This window comes from Mus caroli, unplaced genomic scaffold (assembly GCF_978045245.1).
Source record: "Mus caroli unplaced genomic scaffold, Mus_caroli_1 scaffold_12, whole genome shotgun sequence".
Taxonomy (NCBI): Eukaryota; Metazoa; Chordata; class Mammalia; order Rodentia; family Muridae; genus Mus; species Mus caroli.
Window position 1 is genome coordinate 75,766,795 of NW_028227267.1, and position 20,540 is coordinate 75,787,334.

Sequence of the window (20,540 nt, forward strand, 5' to 3'; positions counted from 1 at the left end):
TGCAGCAGAGAAGGCAGGAAACACTTGACATTTGTATGCTCTATCTTGCTCTCTGCTTCCTGTCAGTTAAACCACGAAGAGAGGAACAGAGACACAGATGTACAGTTGCTGCTTTAATTTCCCATCAGGGAGCCCAGTTAAGCATAAAGGTTGTTTCATTAAACTTCGTACTTGTTGATTTTAGGGGTATGTATTGTAGACTTCTTGGTGTTACACAGATTGCGTGGATATCTGGCAACACTTTGACATTAGATATAGGACTTATATGAAAATACAAGTTTTACACATTTAAGAGGTTTTTCCTCTTGTGATTTTGTTTTGTTTTTTGAAAGGCTCCATATGCACTTAGGCTGGCATTACACTCATGATCCTCTTGACTTAGCCTCCCAAACGCTGGGATTATAGGCCTGTACCAAACTATACTCAAGTATACCTTAGTGTGAGTGTGAGTGTGAGTGTGTGTGTGTGTATGTGTGCATATGAAGGCCAGGGGTCAACCTTGGGAGGCACTTCTTAGGAGCCAGAGGTGTCGACTGTGCACTGTGTGCATGCATGCACACAGGTTCATATGTGTGCACAGGCATGTGAGGTGTATGTACATGTATGTACTTTGTGCATGCATGCACACAGGTTCATATGTGTGCACAGGCATGTGAGGTGTATGTACATGTATGTACTTTGTGCATGCATGCACACAGGTTCATATGTGTGCACAGGCATGTGAGGTGTATGCACATGTATGTACTGTGTGCATGCATGCACACAGGTTCATATGTGTGCACAGGCATGTGAGGTGTATGTACATGTAGGCCAGAAGTCAGTCTTGGTGGTGTTACTTAGGAGTCATGCGTTTTATTTTTAGAACTGGGAACTAACCCCAGAGCTTGCACATAACGGGGCATGCTCGTTACCATCAAGCTACAACTGCTGTAATACAGAGCCATCAACAGGCTTGCTGAGTCCATTTATTTATTTAATGTTAAGTTGAGATAGTGTCTCTATTATATAGACCAAGCTGGCTTCAAACTCATAGAAGTCCACCTGCTTCTGTAGAATAAAGGTATGCACTACTCTAGCTGGCCTTATCAAGTATATTTAATTTCAAATAATGTAGGGAAATGTAAAAATCAACAACAACAACAAAAAACAAATGTGTTTTTGTGGTCTTATTATGAAGGGTAGACAGCTGCATTTTTTTTCTGTATGCCCTTTAACGTTTTCTTGGCTTCTATTGTGTCTTATATGTGGAAAATCTGTCCAAACTCACACAAGTGCTGAAGACAGCTGAGGAGGTGAGACAATTTCATTTCCCAGTTGGAAAAGCTTGTTTTCTACTAGGTTGTCCCACCTCGTTTTTAGATTTAAATATTACTGTCAGCATTGCTCCTTCTAACTGGACTGTCCCCTCCCCTTCACAGTCTCAGAACTAGGAAGATCAGATGGGAGTTGTCAGTCATGAACTAGCCCCTCCCCCTCCCCCACCATTTGTTTAATACATTCGTTTACATTTAGTTATCTGTTCCCAGTCTTTCCTAGGAATCAAGCCAGTTAAGGACAAAGATTGTGCCCTAATTGCCTTTAGTTTTGTATACTCACCGAGGCTGTAGCTACTAAGTGCAAGCATAGGTGCACTCACACCCACAGCTTGATAGCTCCATTCTGGAATCAAAGCCACAGGCTGATTAAAGAACTACAGTGTGTCTTCTCTGCACGTTGCCTTTATGGTATATTTGTAAGAAATAACTAAAGCAAGCGCTTCTTTCTTCCTCCTCAGAGTGTGCTTTTCTGGGGAGCTGTGGGTCAAAGCCAGGGTTTTACACATGCTAGGTGAGTGCTCAGGGCTCCTCCACTGAGCTGTGTCCTTAGAAGAACGCTTGCCTGAATGCTAGTGTTAGCAGATGTAGTAAGTCATGAAGACAGTTGAATCTGTCACCTTGGTTATCGAATAACTCAGTATCATCTATTCGGGTCTCCTTTTTTTTTGGTCATTTATAAAAATCAAGTATCTTAATGATGTTTTTAATTTCTGTCCTATTTGAAAGTGTTGATTGTGGCTGAGGACAGTTTAGCTGTATTGGATTTCTGAGCTCAGAATCCCTTTACGCTACTAGAAAGTGTGTCTGGTTCTTTACAGTCCTGATTTCTGCGTAGAATAAGATGAATAATTTTATAATATCTTCTGTCAATGTGTATTATTTCTTGTTGTCACTAAATCTTATGTGCTTCTGTGGCCCAGAGCAAGAATTTTGACAAGTAGACATTTAGTTCAAACCAGTTATTCTAGGAAGTTATGAAGTTACTAGTTAACAGTTTTGTTTTGTTTTGTTTTACTTGAAATTTGATAAAGGTTGGGAAAAATTAAAATTTATATAATTAAAATGTCAAATCTCATTTACTCATTCTTTTATTTGTTCATACATCAAAACAGGGTCTTACTATACAGCTCAGGCTAACCTTGAACTCAGTGTATCCTAGGCTGGCCTCTCTTGGAATTCTGCCTTAGCTACCATTCCTAACTTGAAAATTACTTTTAAAAGATCAAAGGAGGATTGAGGTTGTAGCTTAGTTGGTAGAATCCTTGCCTAGCATGTATGAGGCCCTGAGTTTGGTCTCCAGGATTCTATGTATTAGGTGTGGTGATGCAGGCCTGTAATAATACCAGCACTCTGGAGGCGGAGACAGGAGGGTTAAGATTTAAGTCCAGTCTCCTGCTGGGTCTTAGCATAGTATCTTGGTTCAGTGAGTGACTCTGTTTCAAGGGAATGGGCAGAGTGTGATGGGGCCTCTCCAGTGGGCAGAGTGTGATGGGGCCTCTCCAGTGGGCAGAGTGTGATAGATGGAGCCTCTCCAGTGGGCAGAGTGTGATAGATGGAGCCTCTCCAGTGGGCAGTGTGTGATAGATGGAGCCTCTCCAGTGGGCAGTGTGTGATAGATGGAGCCTCTCCAGTGTGCAGAGTGTGATGGAGCCTCTCCAGTGGGCAGTGTGTGATAGATGGAGCCTCTCCAGTGGGCAGAGTGTGATGGGGCCTCTCCAGTGGGCAGAGTGTGATGGGGCCTCTCCAGTGGGGAGAGTGTGATAGATGGAGCCTCTCCAGTGTGCAGAGTGTGATGGGGCCTCTCCAGTGGGCAGAGTGTGATGGAGCCTCTCCAGTGGGCAGAGTGTGGTGGAGCCTCTCCAGTGGGCAGAGTGTGATGGAGCCTCTCCAGTGGGGAGAGTGTGATAGATGGAGCCTCTCCAGTGGGCAGAGTGTGATGGGGCCTCTCCAGTGGGCAGAGTGTGATGGGGCCTCTCCAGTGGGGAGAGTGTGATGGGGCCTCTCCAGTGGGGAGAGTGTGATGGGGCCTCTCCAGTGGGCAGAGTGTGATAGATGGAGCCTCTCCAGTGGGCAGAGTGTGATGGGGCCTCTCCAGTGGGCAGAGTGTGATAGATGGAGCCTCTCCAGTGGGCAGAGTGTGATGGAGCCTCTCCAGTGGGCAGAGTGTGATGGGGCCTCTCCAGTGGGCAGAGTGTGATGGATAGATCCTCTCCAGTGGGCAGAGTGTGGTGGAACCTCTCCAGTGGGCAGAGTGTGATAGATGGAGCCTCTCCAGTGGGCAGAGTGTAATGGGGCCTCTCCAGTGGGCAGAGTGTGATAGATGGAGCCTCTCCAGTGGGCAGAGTGTGATAGATGGAGCCTCTCCAGTGGGCAGAGTGTGATAGATGGAGCCTCTCCAGTGGGCAGAGTGTGATGGGGCCTCTCCAGTGGGCAGAGTGTGATAGATGGAGCCTCTCCAGTGGGCAGAGTGTGATAGATGGAGCCTCTCCAGTGGGCAGAGTGTGATGGGGCCTCTCCAGTGGGCAGAGTGTGATGGGGCCTCTCCAGTGGGGAGAGTGTGATAGATGGAGCCTCTCCAGTGTGCAGAGTGTGATGGAGCCTCTCCAGTGGGCAGAGTGTGATGGGGCCTCTCCAGTGGGCAGAGTGTGATGGGGCCTCTCCAGTGGGGAGAGTGTGATAGATGGAGCCTCTCCAAGTGGGCAGAGTGTGATGGAGCCTCTCCAGTGGGGAGAGTGTGATGGGGCCTCTCCAGTGGGCAGAATGTGATAGATGGAGCCTCTCCAGTGGGCAGAGTGTGATGGAGCCTCTCCAGTGGGCAGAGTGTGATGGAGCCTCTCCAGTGGGCAGAGTGTGATGGAGCCTCTCCAGTGGGCAGAGTGTGATGGAGCCTCTCCAGTGGGCAGAGTGTGATGGGGCCTCTCCAGTGGGGGGAGTGTGATAGATGGAGCCTCTCCAGTGGGGAGAGTGTGATAGAGCCTCTCCAGTGGGGAGAGTGTGATAGATGGAGCCTCTCCAGTGGGCAGAGTGTGATGGGGCCTCTCCAGTGGGCAGAGTGTGATAGATGGAGCCTCTCCAGTGGGCAGAGTGTGATGGAGCCTCTCCAGTGGGCAGAGTGTGATGGGGCCTCTCCAGTGGGCAGAATGTGATGGGGCCTCTCCAGTGGGGAGAGTGTGATGGGGCCTCTCCAGTGGGGAGAGTGTGATAGATGGAGCCTCTCCAGTGGGCAGAGTGTGATAGATGGAGCCTCTCCAGTGGGCAGAGTGTGATGGAGCCTCTCCAGTGGGCAGAGTGTGATGGGGCCTCTCCAGTGGGCAGAGTGTGATGGGGCCTCTCCAGTGGGGAGAGTGTGATAGATGGAGCCTCTCCAGTGGGCAGAGTGTGATAGATGGAGCCTCTCCAGTGGGCAGAGTGTAATGGGGCCTCTCCAGTGGGCAGAGTGTGATAGATGGAGCCTCTCCAGTGGGCAGAGTGTGATGGAGCTTCTCCAGTGGGCAGAGTGTGATGGGGCCTCTCCAGTGGGCAGAGTGTGATGGGGCCTCTCCAGTGGGGAGAGTGTGATAGATGGAGCCTCTCCAGTGTGCAGAGTGTGATGGAGCCTCTCCAGTGGGCAGAGTGTGATGGGGCCTCTCCAGTGGGCAGAGTGTGATGGGGCCTCTCCAGTGGGGAGAGTGTGATAGATGGAGCCTCTCCAAGTGGGCAGAGTGTGATGGAGCCTCTCCAGTGGGGAGAGTGTGATGGGGCCTCTCCAGTGGGCAGAATGTGATAGATGGAGCCTCTCCAGTGGGCAGAGTGTGATGGAGCTTCTCCAGTGGGCAGAGTGTGATGGGGCCTCTCCAGTGGGGAGAGTGTGATGGGGCCTCTCCAGTGGGGAGAGTGTGATAGATGGAGCCTCTCCAGTGGGCAGAGTGTGATAGATGGAGCCTCTCCAGTGGGCAGAGTGTAATGGGGCCTCTCCAGTGGGGAGAGTGTGATAGATGGAGCCTCTCCAGTGGGCAGAGTGTGATGGGGCCTCTCCAGTGGGCAGAGTGTGATAGATGGAGCCTCTCCAGTGGGCAGAGTGTGATGGAGCCTCTCCAGTGGGCAGAGTGTGATGGGGCCTCTCCAGTGGGCAGAGTGTGATGGGGCCTCTCCAGTGGGGAGAGTGTGATAGATGGAGCCTCTCCAGTGGGCAGAGTGTGATGGGGCCTCTCCAGTGGGCAGAGTGTGATGGGGCCTCTCCAGTGGGGAGAGTGTGATAGATGGAGCCTCTCCAAGTGGGCAGAGTGTGATGGAGCCTCTCCAGTGGGGAGAGTGTGATGGGGCCTCTCCAGTGGGCAGAATGTGATAGATGGAGCCTCTCCAGTGGGGAGAGTGTGATGGGGCCTCTCCAGTGGGCAGAGTGTGATGGAGCTTCTCCAGTGGGCAGAGTGTGATGGAGCCTCTCCAGTGGGGAGAGTGTGATAGATGGAGCCTCTCCAGTGGGGAGAGTGTGATAGATGGAGCCTCTCCAGTGGGCAGAGTGTAATGGGGCCTCTCCAGTGGGGAGAGTGTGATAGATGGAGCCTCTCCAGTGGGCAGAGTGTGATGGGGCCTCTCCAGTGGGCAGAGTGTGATGGGGCCTCTCCAGTGGGCAGAGTGTGATAGATGGAGCCTCTCCAGTGGGCAGAGTGTGATGGAGCCTCTCCAGTGGGCAGAGTGTGATGGGGCCTCTCCAGTGGGCAGAGTGTGATAGATGGAGCCTCTCCAGTGGGCAGAGTGTGATAGATGGAGCCTCTCCAGTGGGCAGAGTGTAATGGGGCCTCTCCAGTGGGCAGAGTGTGATGGAGCTTCTCCAGTGGGCAGAGTGTGATGGGGCCTCTCCAGTGGGGAGAGTGTGATAGATGGAGCCTCTCCAGTGGGCAGAGTGTGATAGATGGAGCCTCTCCAGTGGGCAGAGTGTGATGGAGCCTCTCCAGTGGGCAGAGTGTGATGGGGCCTCTCCAGTGGGCAGAGTGTGATGGGGCCTCTCCAGTGGGGAGAGTGTGATAGATGGAGCCTCTCCAGTGTGCAGAGTGTGATGGAGCCTCTCCAGTGGGCAGAGTGTGATGGGGCCTCTCCAGTGGGCAGAGTGTGATGGGGCCTCTCCAGTGGGGAGAGTGTGATAGATGGAGCCTCTCCAAGTGGGCAGAGTGTGATGGAGCCTCTCCAGTGGGGAGAGTGTGATGGGGCCTCTCCAGTGGGCAGAATGTGATAGATGGAGCCTCTCCAGTGGGCAGAGTGTGATGGAGCTTCTCCAGTGGGCAGAGTGTGATGGGGCCTCTCCAGTGGGGAGAGTGTGATGGGGCCTCTCCAGTGGGGAGAGTGTGATAGATGGAGCCTCTCCAGTGGGGAGAGTGTGATAGATGGAGCCTCTCCAGTGGGCAGAGTGTGATGGAGCCTCTCCAGTGGGCAGAGTGTGATGGAGCTTCTCCAGTGGGCAGAGTGTGATGGGGCCTCTCCAGTGGGGAGAGTGTGATAGATGGAGCCTCTCCAGTGGGCAGAGTGTGATAGATGGAGCCTCTCCAGTGGGCAGAGTGTAATGGGGCCTCTCCAGTGGGGAGAGTGTGATAGATGGAGCCTCTCCAGTGGGCAGAGTGTAATGGGGCCTCTCCAGTGGGCAGAGTGTGATAGATGGAGCCTCTCCAGTGTGCAGAGTGTGATGGAGCCTCTCCAGTGGGCAGAGTGTGATGGGGCCTCTCCAGTGGGCAGAGTGTGATGGGGCCTCTCCAGTGGGGAGAGTGTGATAGATGGAGCCTCTCCAGTGTGCAGAGTGTGATGGAGCCTCTCCAGTGGGCAGAGTGTGATGGGGCCTCTCCAGTGGGCAGAGTGTGATGGGGCCTCTCCAGTGGGGAGAGTGTGATAGATGGAGCCTCTCCAAGTGGGCAGAGTGTGATGGAGCCTCTCCAGTGGGGAGAGTGTGATGGGGCCTCTCCAGTGGGCAGAATGTGATAGATGGAGCCTCTCCAGTGGGCAGAGTGTGATGGAGCTTCTCCAGTGGGCAGAGTGTGATGGGGCCTCTCCAGTGGGGAGAGTGTGATGGGGCCTCTCCAGTGGGGAGAGTGTGATAGATGGAGCCTCTCCAGTGGGGAGAGTGTGATAGATGGAGCCTCTCCAGTGGGCAGAGTGTAATGGGGCCTCTCCAGTGGGCAGAGTGTGATAGATGGAGCCTCTCCAGTGGGCAGAGTGTGATGGAGCTTCTCCAGTGGGCAGAGTGTGATGGAGCCTCTCCAGTGGGCAGAGTGTGATAGATGGAGCCTCTCCAGTGGGCAGAGTGTGATAGATGGAGCCTCTCCAGTGGGCAGAGTGTGATGGAGCCTCTCCAGTGGGCAGAGTGTGATGGGGCCTCTCCAGTGGGCAGAGTGTGATGGGGCCTCTCCAGTGGGGAGAGTGTGATGGGGCCTCTCCAGTGGGCAGAATGTGATAGATGGAGCCTCTCCAGTGGGCAGAGTGTGATGGAGCTTCTCCAGTGGGCAGAGTGTGATGGGGCCTCTCCAGTGGGGAGAGTGTGATAGATGGAGCCTCTCCAGTGGGGAGAGTGTGATAGATGGAGCCTCTCCAGTGGGGAGAGTGTGATGGGGCCTCTCCAGTGGGGAGAGTGTGATAGATGGAGCCTCTCCAGTGGGCAGAGTGTGATGGAGCTTCTCCAGTGTGCAGAGTGTGATGGGGCCTCTCCAGTGGGGAGAGTGTGATGGGGCCTCTCCAGTGGGGAGAGTGTGATAGATGGAGCCTCTCCAGTGGGCAGAGTGTAATGGGGCCTCTCCAGTGGGCAGAGTGTGATAGATGGAGCCTCTCCAGTGGGCAGAGTGTGATGGAGCTTCTCCAGTGGGCAGAGTGTGATGGGGCCTCTCCAGTGGGCAGAGTGTGATGGGGCCTCTCCAGTGGGCAGAGTGTGATGGAGCTTCTCCAGTGGGCAGAGTGTGATGGGGCCTCTCCAGTGGGGAGAGTGTGATAGATGGAGCCTCTCCAGTGGGCAGAGTGTAATGGGGCCTCTCCAGTGGGCAGAGTGTGATAGATGGAGCCTCTCCAGTGGGCAGAGTGTGATAGAGCCTCTCCATGTGCAGCTGCACACATGTGCGCACAGCCCTCCCCCGACATTGAATAATTGAACTTCGTAAGAAAAACAAACCCACAAAGTAGAAATATGCCTCTAATAAAGAGCCAGGCTTGAATGTAACTTTACTTGGTCAAAATAACCACTTCTCCATGAATATCTAATATCTCCCTGAAATAAAATGAGTATGTCTCTATTCTCTTCCTTCTCATCGTCCCTTTTGCTGTGAAGCTGGGAACCAAGGTCAGGCTTTTACACATGCTACACAAGTGCTCAGCTCTGCTGAGCTGTGTTCTTAGAAGCAAAGCCTTCCTGAATGATATGCTGGTGGTAGCAGACAGTAGTAAGTGGTCATGAAGTTTGAATCTGTCATGGATATCGCCTTGCTTTATTTCATAGCCGAGTGTCATCTATTCAAAATACTTAATCCATATAGAACATAGATGCAACTAGTCTATATATATATTTATATAAACTAGACTAGTATATATATATATATATATATATATATATATATATATATATTCCTTCTGGTAGTCAAGTGAATGAAGGTTTAGTTAAATAGCATGTACAAAGAATGTAATACAGTCATGTTTTTAAAATTTGTGATTGGTCATGGCCATAGCATAAACAATGAGACCCTGTCTGGGGTAGGGGTGGGGGGCAGGAGAGAGAGAAAGGAAGGAAGGAAGGAAACCTTGTAATTTTCCATTTTAAAAAGTTATTAAATTAGGTTGTGAATTTGGGGGTAATAATGGGCCTCACACATTGAGCAAGCACTCTGCTGGAAAATCCGAACCTCTTTGAAAATTTTTGTATTTTTAATTTTTTTTTTTAACAAATTTGAGAGCAGGTCTCACTCTGCAAGTTGCCAGGCTGGCCTTGAGCTCTCAGTCTTCTGGCCAGGAGGCTGTAGCTGGGTTGACAAGCCAGTGCCACCCTCACCCTCATAGCTTTGTTTGGTAGTTACTGGGGATACGGTCTAAATGTACAGCCTAGGATGGCCTCAAGCCCCTGTGCGTCCCAGGCTAGGACAATGGCATGTGAGACAGGATCTGATCAGGTCATGATTTTCTCCTCATGCATACCTCTGCCTTCCTGGTGCTGGAATTACAGATGTGCACTACCATTCCTCTATCTCCACCCTTCTCATCCCCAGCCAGAGAACAAAACCACAGCCCATCAATTCAATGTTTGTTTGTGTTTCCCACAACCTGAGCACTTTACCATGTTTGTTGAGAGTATCTGTGCCATAAGGGAAGAGGTGCAGGGGAGCGGCTTACACTTCAGCAGTGCCATCATCTGTGCATTGCTTGTCACAGCTCTTTCTGCCATTTTGAACAGTAGTCCCAGATTACTGGGACTGTCATTGGGCTTTTTGAGCACAGGGACCACCCTCTGTTGTTAGAACTCTATTTGGAAACCCCTGGACTGGCTGAAAAGATACACTGTGGATCTCGTTTATTAACAATTAGATGCTGCCTTCTGGGGTTAGCTGTCTTGTCTTATTTACTGAACCATACTGTAAACTGCATGGATCAAGGATGAGGCATGCTATTCTGTCTTTTCCACAATTCTGTACTTAGGTAAATTTAGCAGATGTTCTTGAATGGTTTACTATTGAATCCATTAATAGTAGAGATGTCTTGAACATAGATTCTTGAGATCTCTTGATAAACTCTAGATGAACATCAAAGAAGTACATTTCCTATTGGAGAAAACCTCTCCTACTGGAGAAAACATTTCCTAGAGATTTTTACATGACTCCTAATTATATACATATATAAAATAGATGTTCAGAGCAGTGGCTACCGATGGTAAATCAGGAGGCAATAGTTGTAAGGTTCAGTGAGTAGAGGTTCTTGCTGCCAAGCTTACCAACCAGAGCTGAGTCCACAGTACCCACAGTGGTGGAAGGGGAGAACCAATTCCTGCAAAGTTGTTCACTGCACATCAGAGGCAGATGCAAAGGATAAGAAGGAACCTGAGTTCCAGGGCAGCCTGGTCTATGGAGGAAAACATTGTCTCCAAGACACAAACAAAACCAAGCTGGTGATCATATATGTGGTACAGTGTGTGGCACATGCCAACCACACTCATTCACACACACACACACACACACACACACACACACACACACACACACACACAGAGAGAGAGAGAGAGAGAGACAGAGAGATGCTTTGAATGTAAAAAAAATGAATAGAACAATTATTTCAAGCCGGGCGTGGTGGCGCACGTCTTTAATCCCAGCACTTGGGAGGCAGAGGCAGGCGGATTTCTGAGTTCGAGGCCAGCCTGGTCTACAAAGTGAGTTCCAGGACAGCCAGGACTACACAGAGAAACCCTGTCTCGAAAAAACAAAAAAAAAAAAAAAAAAAAAAAACCAAAAAAAACCCCCAAAAACAAAAAACAATTATTTCATATGTGTATAATTTTATCATTTATTAAAGACAAACACATTTACATGCTAAAGAGGGTTACTTGTTTATTTTTCACATACTGTAATTAAATCATAGCTGAATACTTGGTATTGTGGTACTAAAACATCTTTGACATTTTCAAAGATGTTTGGTATTTGAGTTTATTATTAACAAAACTGAGAATGTTGTTTCAAATAAATACATGTTACAAAAAATGGGAAAAGTATGTTTGGGACTATTTCCAAAATTGTTGGAAATTCTGTCTTAATCCAAAGCTAAAATTTACTGAACTTTTAAAAAACATTTTAGTGTGTATGTTTGTGTTTCCATGTCCTGTGTGTATGTTCATGCCATGGCTTTTATGTGGAGGGCTGAGAACCATTTCAGGAGTTAATTCATCCACCTTTAGGTTTCAGGTATTAAAGGTTAGCACAGTTACAATAGCAAGCTCCTTTACCTACTGAGCAATCTCCTTGACCTCAATGAACATTTTTTTTAATGACACACAATTCATAAACACAAGTGACAATTTTAAAAGTCAAACATTGTACAATGACCAAACACAATATGTATTAATTAATTGATACTCAGATATCAAACAATGACGATAGGAAAATACTAAACCTCGTTTTCCATAGTAAAAACTGTTCCTGTAGGAACAGAAAACATGGGTAGTAAAATCCACTGCAGTTGGAGACACAGAGCTGTCTGGAGCCCGAGCTGAGGTTTCAGGCAGCGTTCACAGCATTGCACAGTGTAGTGACATGCACAGTGCAAAGCAGGCCTGTTGTGTGTTCACAATGAAGTCTCATGATGCACATGGATGTGTGCTTCCCAAAACACATCAAACTCACTACACATTTAATTTTGAATTAGACTTTTGTTTCCGAATATACAGGAACCCTTTTATTCCCCATAGTGATAGTGAACACTTTTAATCTCAGGGCTCTGGAGGCAGAGGGAGGTGATCTTTGAGTTCAGGGCCAGCCTGGTCTGCATATCGAGTTCAAGGTCAGCAGGGGCTACACACTGAGACCTTGTCTCCAAAACAGAGACAGAGAAGAAATCTTGTCCTATGCAAAGTGTTTATGACTCTCACATTCTGTTACTGGACCCACTACAATTTAAGGAACTGAATTTTAATTAATGTAGTTGAAATGGATTCAAATGATTTAAAAATTATGCCCTTATATTTTAAAATATGAAAGCCCTAAGCATTTAGCTCGTATATGTCCCATACTTTCAGATTACTTACAGTGAAGTTTGGTTTTGAGACTTATAAAAAGGAAAACACAGTTTTTAAGCACTCAGTATTTTAAATGTGTATCTTACCCTTCTATCCCATGCTTTCTGTTTTCCTGCCTCCCATCTTTGAGGTCTTCCTGCTGCTGGTGTTTTATTTTCATTGAGCTTAGAAGCTGAGATGCCCATTAGCCATGTGGATGGTTTTAAGGATCCCCAGCCATAAGACAGAGTCTGTCACTGGCCCTGCAGCTCAGTTAGGTTAACTGTCTGGCCAGCAGGCCCCAGGAGCCTCCTCCTCTGTCGCCTCCAGACCAGCATCATACACAGGCAGATACACCTGATGTATATATCACATTTGTGGGCACTGGACAATGAACTTACTTGATTGACTGAGTCACTCCCCCAATTGATTTAAAGACAGGATCTCAGTAAGCATCCTGTCTCGTCTCTAACTTGCAAATGCGGGGGTTATTGTGGAACAGCGTGGGCCTGGAGGTCTCGCACATCCTTGCCTTTCCTCATGCACTCAGTGCCAAAGCCCAGTGAGAATCAAACCATGGTGGGAGAGCTTGGTTTTCCCAAAAACGAAAATATTAACCAGGGGAGTAAGCAGCCACAGAAATGAAACAGATTTCTTGCAGGTTAATTCTTGTTTGTTGCAGAGAAAAATGTTTAGTTGCCTGAACAGGTTTTACTGATAAGGGTGTTATAGCATGTTTATGTTTTCTGGGTAGATGGTATTTGTCAGAGTTCAGGTTTTGGGTACTGGAGAGAAGAACGTTTCTGTAGACAGTTAATTCGCATAATAAAGCATAAGCTAATATTTTGACAATAACAGCCTTTTTGAAAAATTAATTATTTTTTTCATGATTAAATTTATGATTATCATGGCTTTAAATTCTTAGTTTTAAATTCTCATGTTTTCAGAACATGTTCAAAGAGGGCTAATCCTGAGCCCACAGGTAGTAACAGGCCTAGCTATGAGATCTGTTGGTTTTTCAGGTGCAATAAATGCCAACTGAATGTAACCTGACACCAGGTGAGCTGAGTGGCCAATAGTGAAAGGTGGAGAAGTATGCGAAAGAACTGGAATTTCAGGTGTAGGGAGTAATTGCAGCCTCCCCCAGAGACCTGGGACTGTTCTCTGGGTGTCAGCAAAAAGGCAAGTGTAGAGAAAGTCAGCCTGATTGGTTCGATCATCCTGCTGGGCTTTTAAAGTTAACACAGTTGAAGCTCAGGTGAGTTTGATTGGAGAAAGACCTGCTTGAGCTTCACCAGAACTATATCTGGGCCTTGATATGCAGTGCCACCGTTTGGGCTTTATTTATATGAAAGTCAAAGCAGTTTGATAGAGTTGTGATTGCCACTCCCCTGTGCTGTCTTTCAATTTAAGAATGATTAGTGTTCTCCTTTATGAATTACATAATAGCTACCTTGATGACAGTTTATTTACGTTGACAAGTGTCCAGTACTAAGTAGCTATACTGACTAGCTAGCTACTTAAAAGATGTGGAAGGGAATGTGACTGTGCACACCGGGAGAGCCAGCACTTGGAGGCAGATGCAAAGGATAAAGGGAGCCTGAGTTCTAGGGCAGCCTGGGCTATGTTAGAAAACATTGTCTCCAAGACACAAACAAAACCAAGCTGGTCGTCATGTATGTGGTATGGTATGAATCGCAGAAACTTAGTTTTATTCATTAATTTTTTTCAAAGAAACAACTCCAAACACAGAATTTGAAAAAATCAGAAGGCTCATTTTTTAAAAAAAGGATTTAGATGTCAAGTTTGTTTATTTACTATTTATTTTTATTTTTTATTTTTGGGGTCTCATGTGGTCTAAGCTAGGCTAGAAAAGATTCTCTTGCCTCTACTTTGTAAATGTGAGATTACAGATGAAGAGCAACCATGTCTTGCTTTTAAGCATTTTATTTTATTTTAAAGAAAATTTTATTTGTTTGCTTGTGTGTGTGCCACTTCCTGCCTGGAAATGTATAATAGTCATCATAGAATAGCAGTGAGCATCTGTAACTCGTGGGCCATCTCTCCAATCTCTCCAGCCCAAAGCTTGTTGCTGTTTGTTTGTTTGTTTGTTTGACCTTTTTGAGATAGGGTCTTACCGTGTAGCCTTGGCTAGCCAGAAGCTCACTATGTAGACCTCAGTAGAACTTTGAACTCTTTAAGATCTGATTGCCTCTTCTTAAATGCTGAGTTAAAAACCTCTCTGCCAGGCTGGTGAGATGGTTCAGTGGGTAAAAGCATTGACTACTCTTCTGAAGGTCCTGAGTTCAAATCCCAGCAACCACCCGTAATGAGGTCTGACTGACTCCCTCTTCTGGTGCGTCTGAGGACAGTTACAGTGCACTTATTTATAATAAATAAATAAATCTTTAAAAAAAGACCTCTCTGCCACCATATTTATTTTAAAAATTAAATTATGAAAGGCCTGAATGCAGTGAGAAATGATTTGTTTACTTTGAATATTAACTTGTGTCCCCCTCCCCATTTTGTGAATATGGTACATGGCTTAGATGTTTATAGTGAGGTTTCGCTCAGTGCTTGAGAAGAACACTTGATGTTCTTGCAGGGAACCCAGGTTCAGTTCCCAACACCTCCATTGTGGCTCATGAGCGCCATGATTTCAGTCCCCGGAAATCTGATGCTTTCCTCTGACCTCCACCAGGACCCGGGCATGCCTGGGCGCACATACATACATTCAGGCAAAACACGCATAAGCACAGGAAAAAAAATCTAAAAAAAAAAAAAATTAAATAAAAGTATTGCCCTTTCCTTCCTTCCCATTGGTAGCTAGTAGAGTAATATTGTCCTTATTTGGAGAAAATTAATTCTAATTGCATAATGGTAATGACACTGGTATGAGGTTCCTCCCGTGTTTACATTTATTTTTCTTTTTAAAGATTTTATATATTTTATGTTTTCTACGTGTTCCTTTGGGTATATGTGAATCACATGTGTGCTTGGGGCCCACAGAGGCCAGAAGAGGGCGTTGGATTCCCAGAAACCGTGGTTATAGGCAAGGGTGAGCTGCGCTGTGGGTTCTGGCAACCAAACCCAGAGCCTCTGCAAGAGCAGCAGCACTCTTAACCCCTGAGTCTTCTCTTCTGTTCTCAGATTCATAGATCTGTCAATGTAAACGATGGCAGTGATACTATACTTGAACTGTGAACACCAGTAAACATCAGAAGATATTTTAACAAGTTATTAAATTGTGGTAGCTGTATAAAAGGCGTACATGTTTTTATTCTTTTTTATTCTTATTTTTTTATTTTGCTATTTTAAGGCTGAGTGAAACTGTAAAGAATATGATATGGTAGACTTGGGGGGTGCACAGTAATAGTCAGCTAAGGCTTAAAGCTACAAAGGAGGCCTCCTCACTCCAACTGTATATATGGTTAGAAGTGATAGATTCCAAGTATCAAGAGGATGCATAAAATAGCTTCCGGAGACATTTCAACTAAAACGTGTACCGGAGTGTGGGACCGTGCTTGGGAACACATGCTTGGTTTTGATGGTGTTGGGGTCTAAACTCAGGGCCTTGTGCATGCAATGGTCTCTGTCACTGAGCTGTTTCCCCTCCCCCTGGTACTCTGCTGATAAAAACATGAATGATGTCCCACTAGTAAAGATAGAGGGAGGGGCAGGAGGAGCCTGGGCCTCTCCTGTTCTCTTTGCTGCTTATTGGCTGTGTTCTTAGGCAGGTCACATTGCTTATGGTCCCAAATTCCTTACCTTTTCAATGAAGTGTGTAGTTCTCAGCTATTCGTAGGTGTCTTTTTCAACTCTAAACCCTGTAATTCTACAAAACTTTAGATTGATGGGCAGACCATTGTGCCGTCTACTTTGATAACCACGAATTTGACTTCATTTCTGTTGCCTAGCATTCATTCTAAAACAATGAAAAACATCAGAAAAAATTGTGGTCCACCACACAAAAATCACAGTCATTGCAAGTGGTGGGTCCACTGCTTCTGGTTTCTAGTTTTAATGTGGAGCCTTGCTTTTTTCATGTTGTGTTCTTTAATTTCTGATGCATTTCTTCTAATAGTATTTTCCCAAATAGCCTTGTTTTTCTTAGAATTCTTGAAGATGACTTTGGGAAAGTCTCTTCATTAGCAGCTACTTGATGTAAGAACACTTTCTGTTCAGTCATGTTCTGTGCAGTTATTACAGAAGTCCCCTTCTCAGGTCCCACTGCCCGGCCAGCTGTGTACAGAAACCAAGTGCCATCCGAATAATCGGTTCCCATCCAGTTCTCCCTTTCCTCCTTGCTGATGCCTTTCACCTTTTTGAGCTAAAATGATTTATTCTAAAATCTTATTTGTTTAATTGACTCTGTGTTTATTGTTTTCCACAGGGAGCACTAGAACCTTACATTAAATGTATGGTTTACTTACATTAAATGTGTTTGTACTATAGTAATTTCTAAAGAAATATTAATATTAATCCCAAGAGCTGCAATTAAAGGAGTGAATGTGCCCCTACCATCTGGCTAAAAAAATCTTGATGTATTAAGTATTTTATTTAGGATAAGGTTCTGAAAGGGAGGGAATATTTGAGGGAAAGGAAATGGGATTCGATATTTTCATGGAATGTTATCATTTGTCTTCGTATTGTTGAAAACTGACAAATGCAGTATAAAATTAATAAATACCAGTTTTAATGTAAAATCTTAATGGATATTTCATATTTTTGTATCTGAAATGGTTCTCAAATCCTATATTTTATGCTTTATATTCAAAGAGGGATTAATTTTTGCAAGTTTCAATTAATTTATTTTATATTTGAAATACTTTATAATAAGTTATGCAAGACAATTTGAATTGAGTTGTTATAGCCATTAGTATGAAACAATGTTTTGTGTTTAAAATTGATAAAGTCACTGTGTTTGGGACAGGGTCCTAACTGAACTCTGTTAAGTGAAGTTTTTGAAAAATATTTATTTTCTATGAATGGGTGTTTGCCTGCATGAGGATATTATGTTTCCTGGTACTGGAGTTACAGATGGTTGTAAGCCACCATGTGGGTGCTGAGAATTGATCCTAGTTCCTTTACAAAAGCAGCAATGCTCTTAATCACTGAGCTATCTCTCTAGCCTCAGAAGTAAAGTTTCAAAGACCTGATCTTTATACAACTGGACTTATCGAAAGGATACCAAAATGCAAAAAACACTGGAGTCAGCTTAGATTTTGTTGCTAATGGGTTATGGTGTTGGAGTCTTACCAGTAGCTCTGGTAAAAGACTCTCAGTGACTATAGAGATGAGACTTAAGAAATAATTAGAACCTAACGAACAGCTGTTGCATATTTTGCCCATTATATTCAGAGCTATAATTAAGCTAATGTTTATTGAGTTCAGTTTCTGTACCAGGCTTTCAGCACACACATTTGGCTTTCTCTCTAAGCAGAGGTGCAGACTGAAGCTGGCATCTTTCTAGGCAGGTGCTCTGCGGCTGACCTGCAGTCCCAGTCACAGGCACACATATCTCACAGATGCTTTGTCCAGCTCTAGACTTTGTCGCCATTTATTGTGCTCATTTAACAGAAGGAGAGCACTAGAGTATATGTAGAGTATAAGTGTATGGAAACCTAACTCAGGGCCGCACCGCAGAGGCGGAGCCCAAGTGGTCTGAGGTTAGAGTTCATCAGAAATGTTTTGTTTTAGGACTTAACCTCAATGTGAAGATTGGTGATGAGAACTTAGGAATCTTAATTCTAAGCATTTCTATGCTATAGTTCCCCAAAGGAAAAGGGCCTGAGAGATAGTCTCGGAATTGTTTGGATGTCCAGAGCTGGGTTACTTCTGTAAATGTGTACCTAAGGTGCCAGCACGTGACTGGTAGAGGAAGAGCTTTCTCCTTCTTCCTCCTTGTTACTTTATAGTGTTGTGGAAACACGTGTTTGAGAACTGTTGTTACAGCAGCTATCTTCCTGAGTATACGGCTCATTAATGGGTACATTTAAATAGGTTTGGTATTATTGTTTGTTTGACTGTTTTAGGCAAGGGCTGGTTAGATAGCCCAGGCTGGCCCCAAATTCCTGCCTGCAATTTCAGGCTTGTGCCATCATGTCTATTATTAAACAAGCTTAAAATCCATGAGGCTCTTAGGTTGACTTAGGGTAGATTAGATGCCTTTGTTTTCTGTCTTGACACCCATGTCTTTTTGTGTATAGGGATAGCTTTAGGGAAGCATCATGATCTGTTTGGACATTTTAGACAGAAGGACTCAGGGCTTCTTGAGATGAACTTGACTGACGTGTACTGACTGCATTGTGGGGGGGGGGGCCTAGAAAGTGGAGTTCCCCCTTAAATTTGATATAAACATTTACTTAAGTCTATATTTTAAACTGTGTAATAGCACAAAGGTCTGGGTAGATTTAAAAGCAAGACTATGTGTTTTATAGTGATTAAGTTTTGATTTAAGAAATGAGATGGTAATGTTAGCTGTGTTGTGCTAATAGATCCTGATGTCTGGGCACCTCTGCTAATTTAATGAACAATTGAATCACTGGTCTAAGTATCAGTCTTGTCTGTTACTAAATAAAATTAATACAGCAGAGCTGTGCTAGTCCACTATCCTTGACGTGCAAAGAAGGGACCTCTGGTTTAAGAATCAGAAAGTTTTTTTGTTTTTTGTTTTCCCCTCAAGAACCACACTAGAACCACAGAATACCAAAACAGGAGAGAGGATGACTAGGAAGAAGGCACAGAGGGTCAGAGGCCTAATTAAACCAAAGAAAATGCTTCTCGTATGTTTTGGTTTGGTGAACTCCCGATACATGAGAACTGAAACTGTGTCAGAGCTCAGTTATCTTTTCCTACCCATGCAGCTGGGTGAGGGTGACTTGGGGCAGCCATTTTGGGTTATTTTTACAGGTTGTCAGCCATGGGGTATGAGATCAAGCTATCTTCACTGCTTGTCATTACTTCTGAAGGCTCCAAAGGGCAGTGGGTAAAGCACAGTAGCACTCTGGAGATGCTGCTAAGGAAAAGGAACTTTGTCACTTTAGACAGCTCACTCCTCACACAGGTTTTCTGTCTGTAAGAAAGCCAGGTCTTAGTGCACCCTTGAACCTAACCTTTTACAGAAAACCCCCTGTGGCGAACATTCCTCAATTCCATTGTATTTCCTTGCTCTGGTGTTTGAAGATGATAGTAATTTCCTCTTTATCAAAATTACTTCACTGCTAAACAAAGAATATATGTAGCAATAGCTTGAATATTCAGTGGTGGATGTTTAAAATGTTATTGTCATTAACATAAACCTTCTGATCACTAGCGTGGGCACCAGGTTTGGTGGGTACAGAAGAAATTAGAGACACTGGTTCTTTCCCAGGAGAGGTTTGCCCTACTGATTTCTGATTCCTACATACTGGCTTTCAGACAGCAGTCACTGAAACATTTATTCAGTTGAATTAAGTGGACAGCACTTTAAAACACGGTGTGATTAGAGCTAAGTTGGTAGGATAGGCAGGAAGTGCTGTGATTTTGAAGGGAACCAATCCTTATGGGTTTAGACATGAAGTTGGAAGACTTTATGAAGGAACTTGGAAGGCAGAGGGAGAGGATCAGGAGTTCAAAGTTACTCTTGGCTACATAGCCAGTCTGAGGCGATCTGGCCTACCCGAGTCCCTTTCCCAAAAAAAAAAAAAAAAAAAAAAAGTGACTTAAACATTGACGAGTGGGAAGATAAGATTGAGAGGTGGGAGGGGACGTTCTAGGAACAGGAATAATAGAACGAAAGAAGGGAAACAAGAACAAAGATGTGGTGGCCAGGGGAACGACATTAGGCAGGGCTACATAGAGGAATGGAGCTACGTCACAATGTAAGGGTAAAAGTAAGGGATGTTTATGCCAGGTCAAGTATACATCTGTGTTGATACATCTGAGCTCAATTAACACAAACATACATTTATACATATTTGTCCTCTCTAGGCTCGGAACAATGACCAGACTGTTTAAAGTACTTTCTTTTTGTTTGTTTGTTTGTTTTTTTGTTTTTCGAGACAGGGTTTCTCTGTGTAGCCCTGGCTGTCCTGGAACTCACTCTGTAGACCAGGCTGGCCTCGAACTCAGAAATTTGCCTGCCTCTGCCTCCCAAGTGCTAGAACTAAAGGCGTGCGCCACCACGCCCGGCTTAAAGTACTTTCTTAGTGTTATACTTAAGTCTCTGTTAAAAGGGTTAGGCTGGGTCAGAATTGAGCAGCACTGGCCTGAAACTGAGTTCTGTGAGTAAAACTCTGACTTGAATTCCTAACCCTTATTTAATTTTGATTTCCAGTTATAGGAATTACAGTGATCTATGTTGCTCTCTAAAACCTGGAATATACAGGGAACAGGCTTGACTAAAGTAGTATACCTGACCTGGCTAGCCCTTGCTAATTAGATGAAGTTTTCCAGGAAACTGACTCACTGTGGCTCTGCATTCCCAAACTTGTGTCTTTACAATTATTGGCATTAGTCACCATCCTTTACTTTAAGTCGTCATCTCT

At 45.4% G+C, this 20,540-nt stretch overlaps 1 protein-coding gene across 3 annotated transcripts in view; it reads left to right on the top strand.

The window, feature by feature from the left end:
- Elf1 (E74 like ETS transcription factor 1) overlaps window positions 1–20,540 on the top strand; it is a 103,239-nt gene that overhangs the window by 39,616 nt on the left and 43,083 nt on the right. The window lies entirely within an intron of this gene.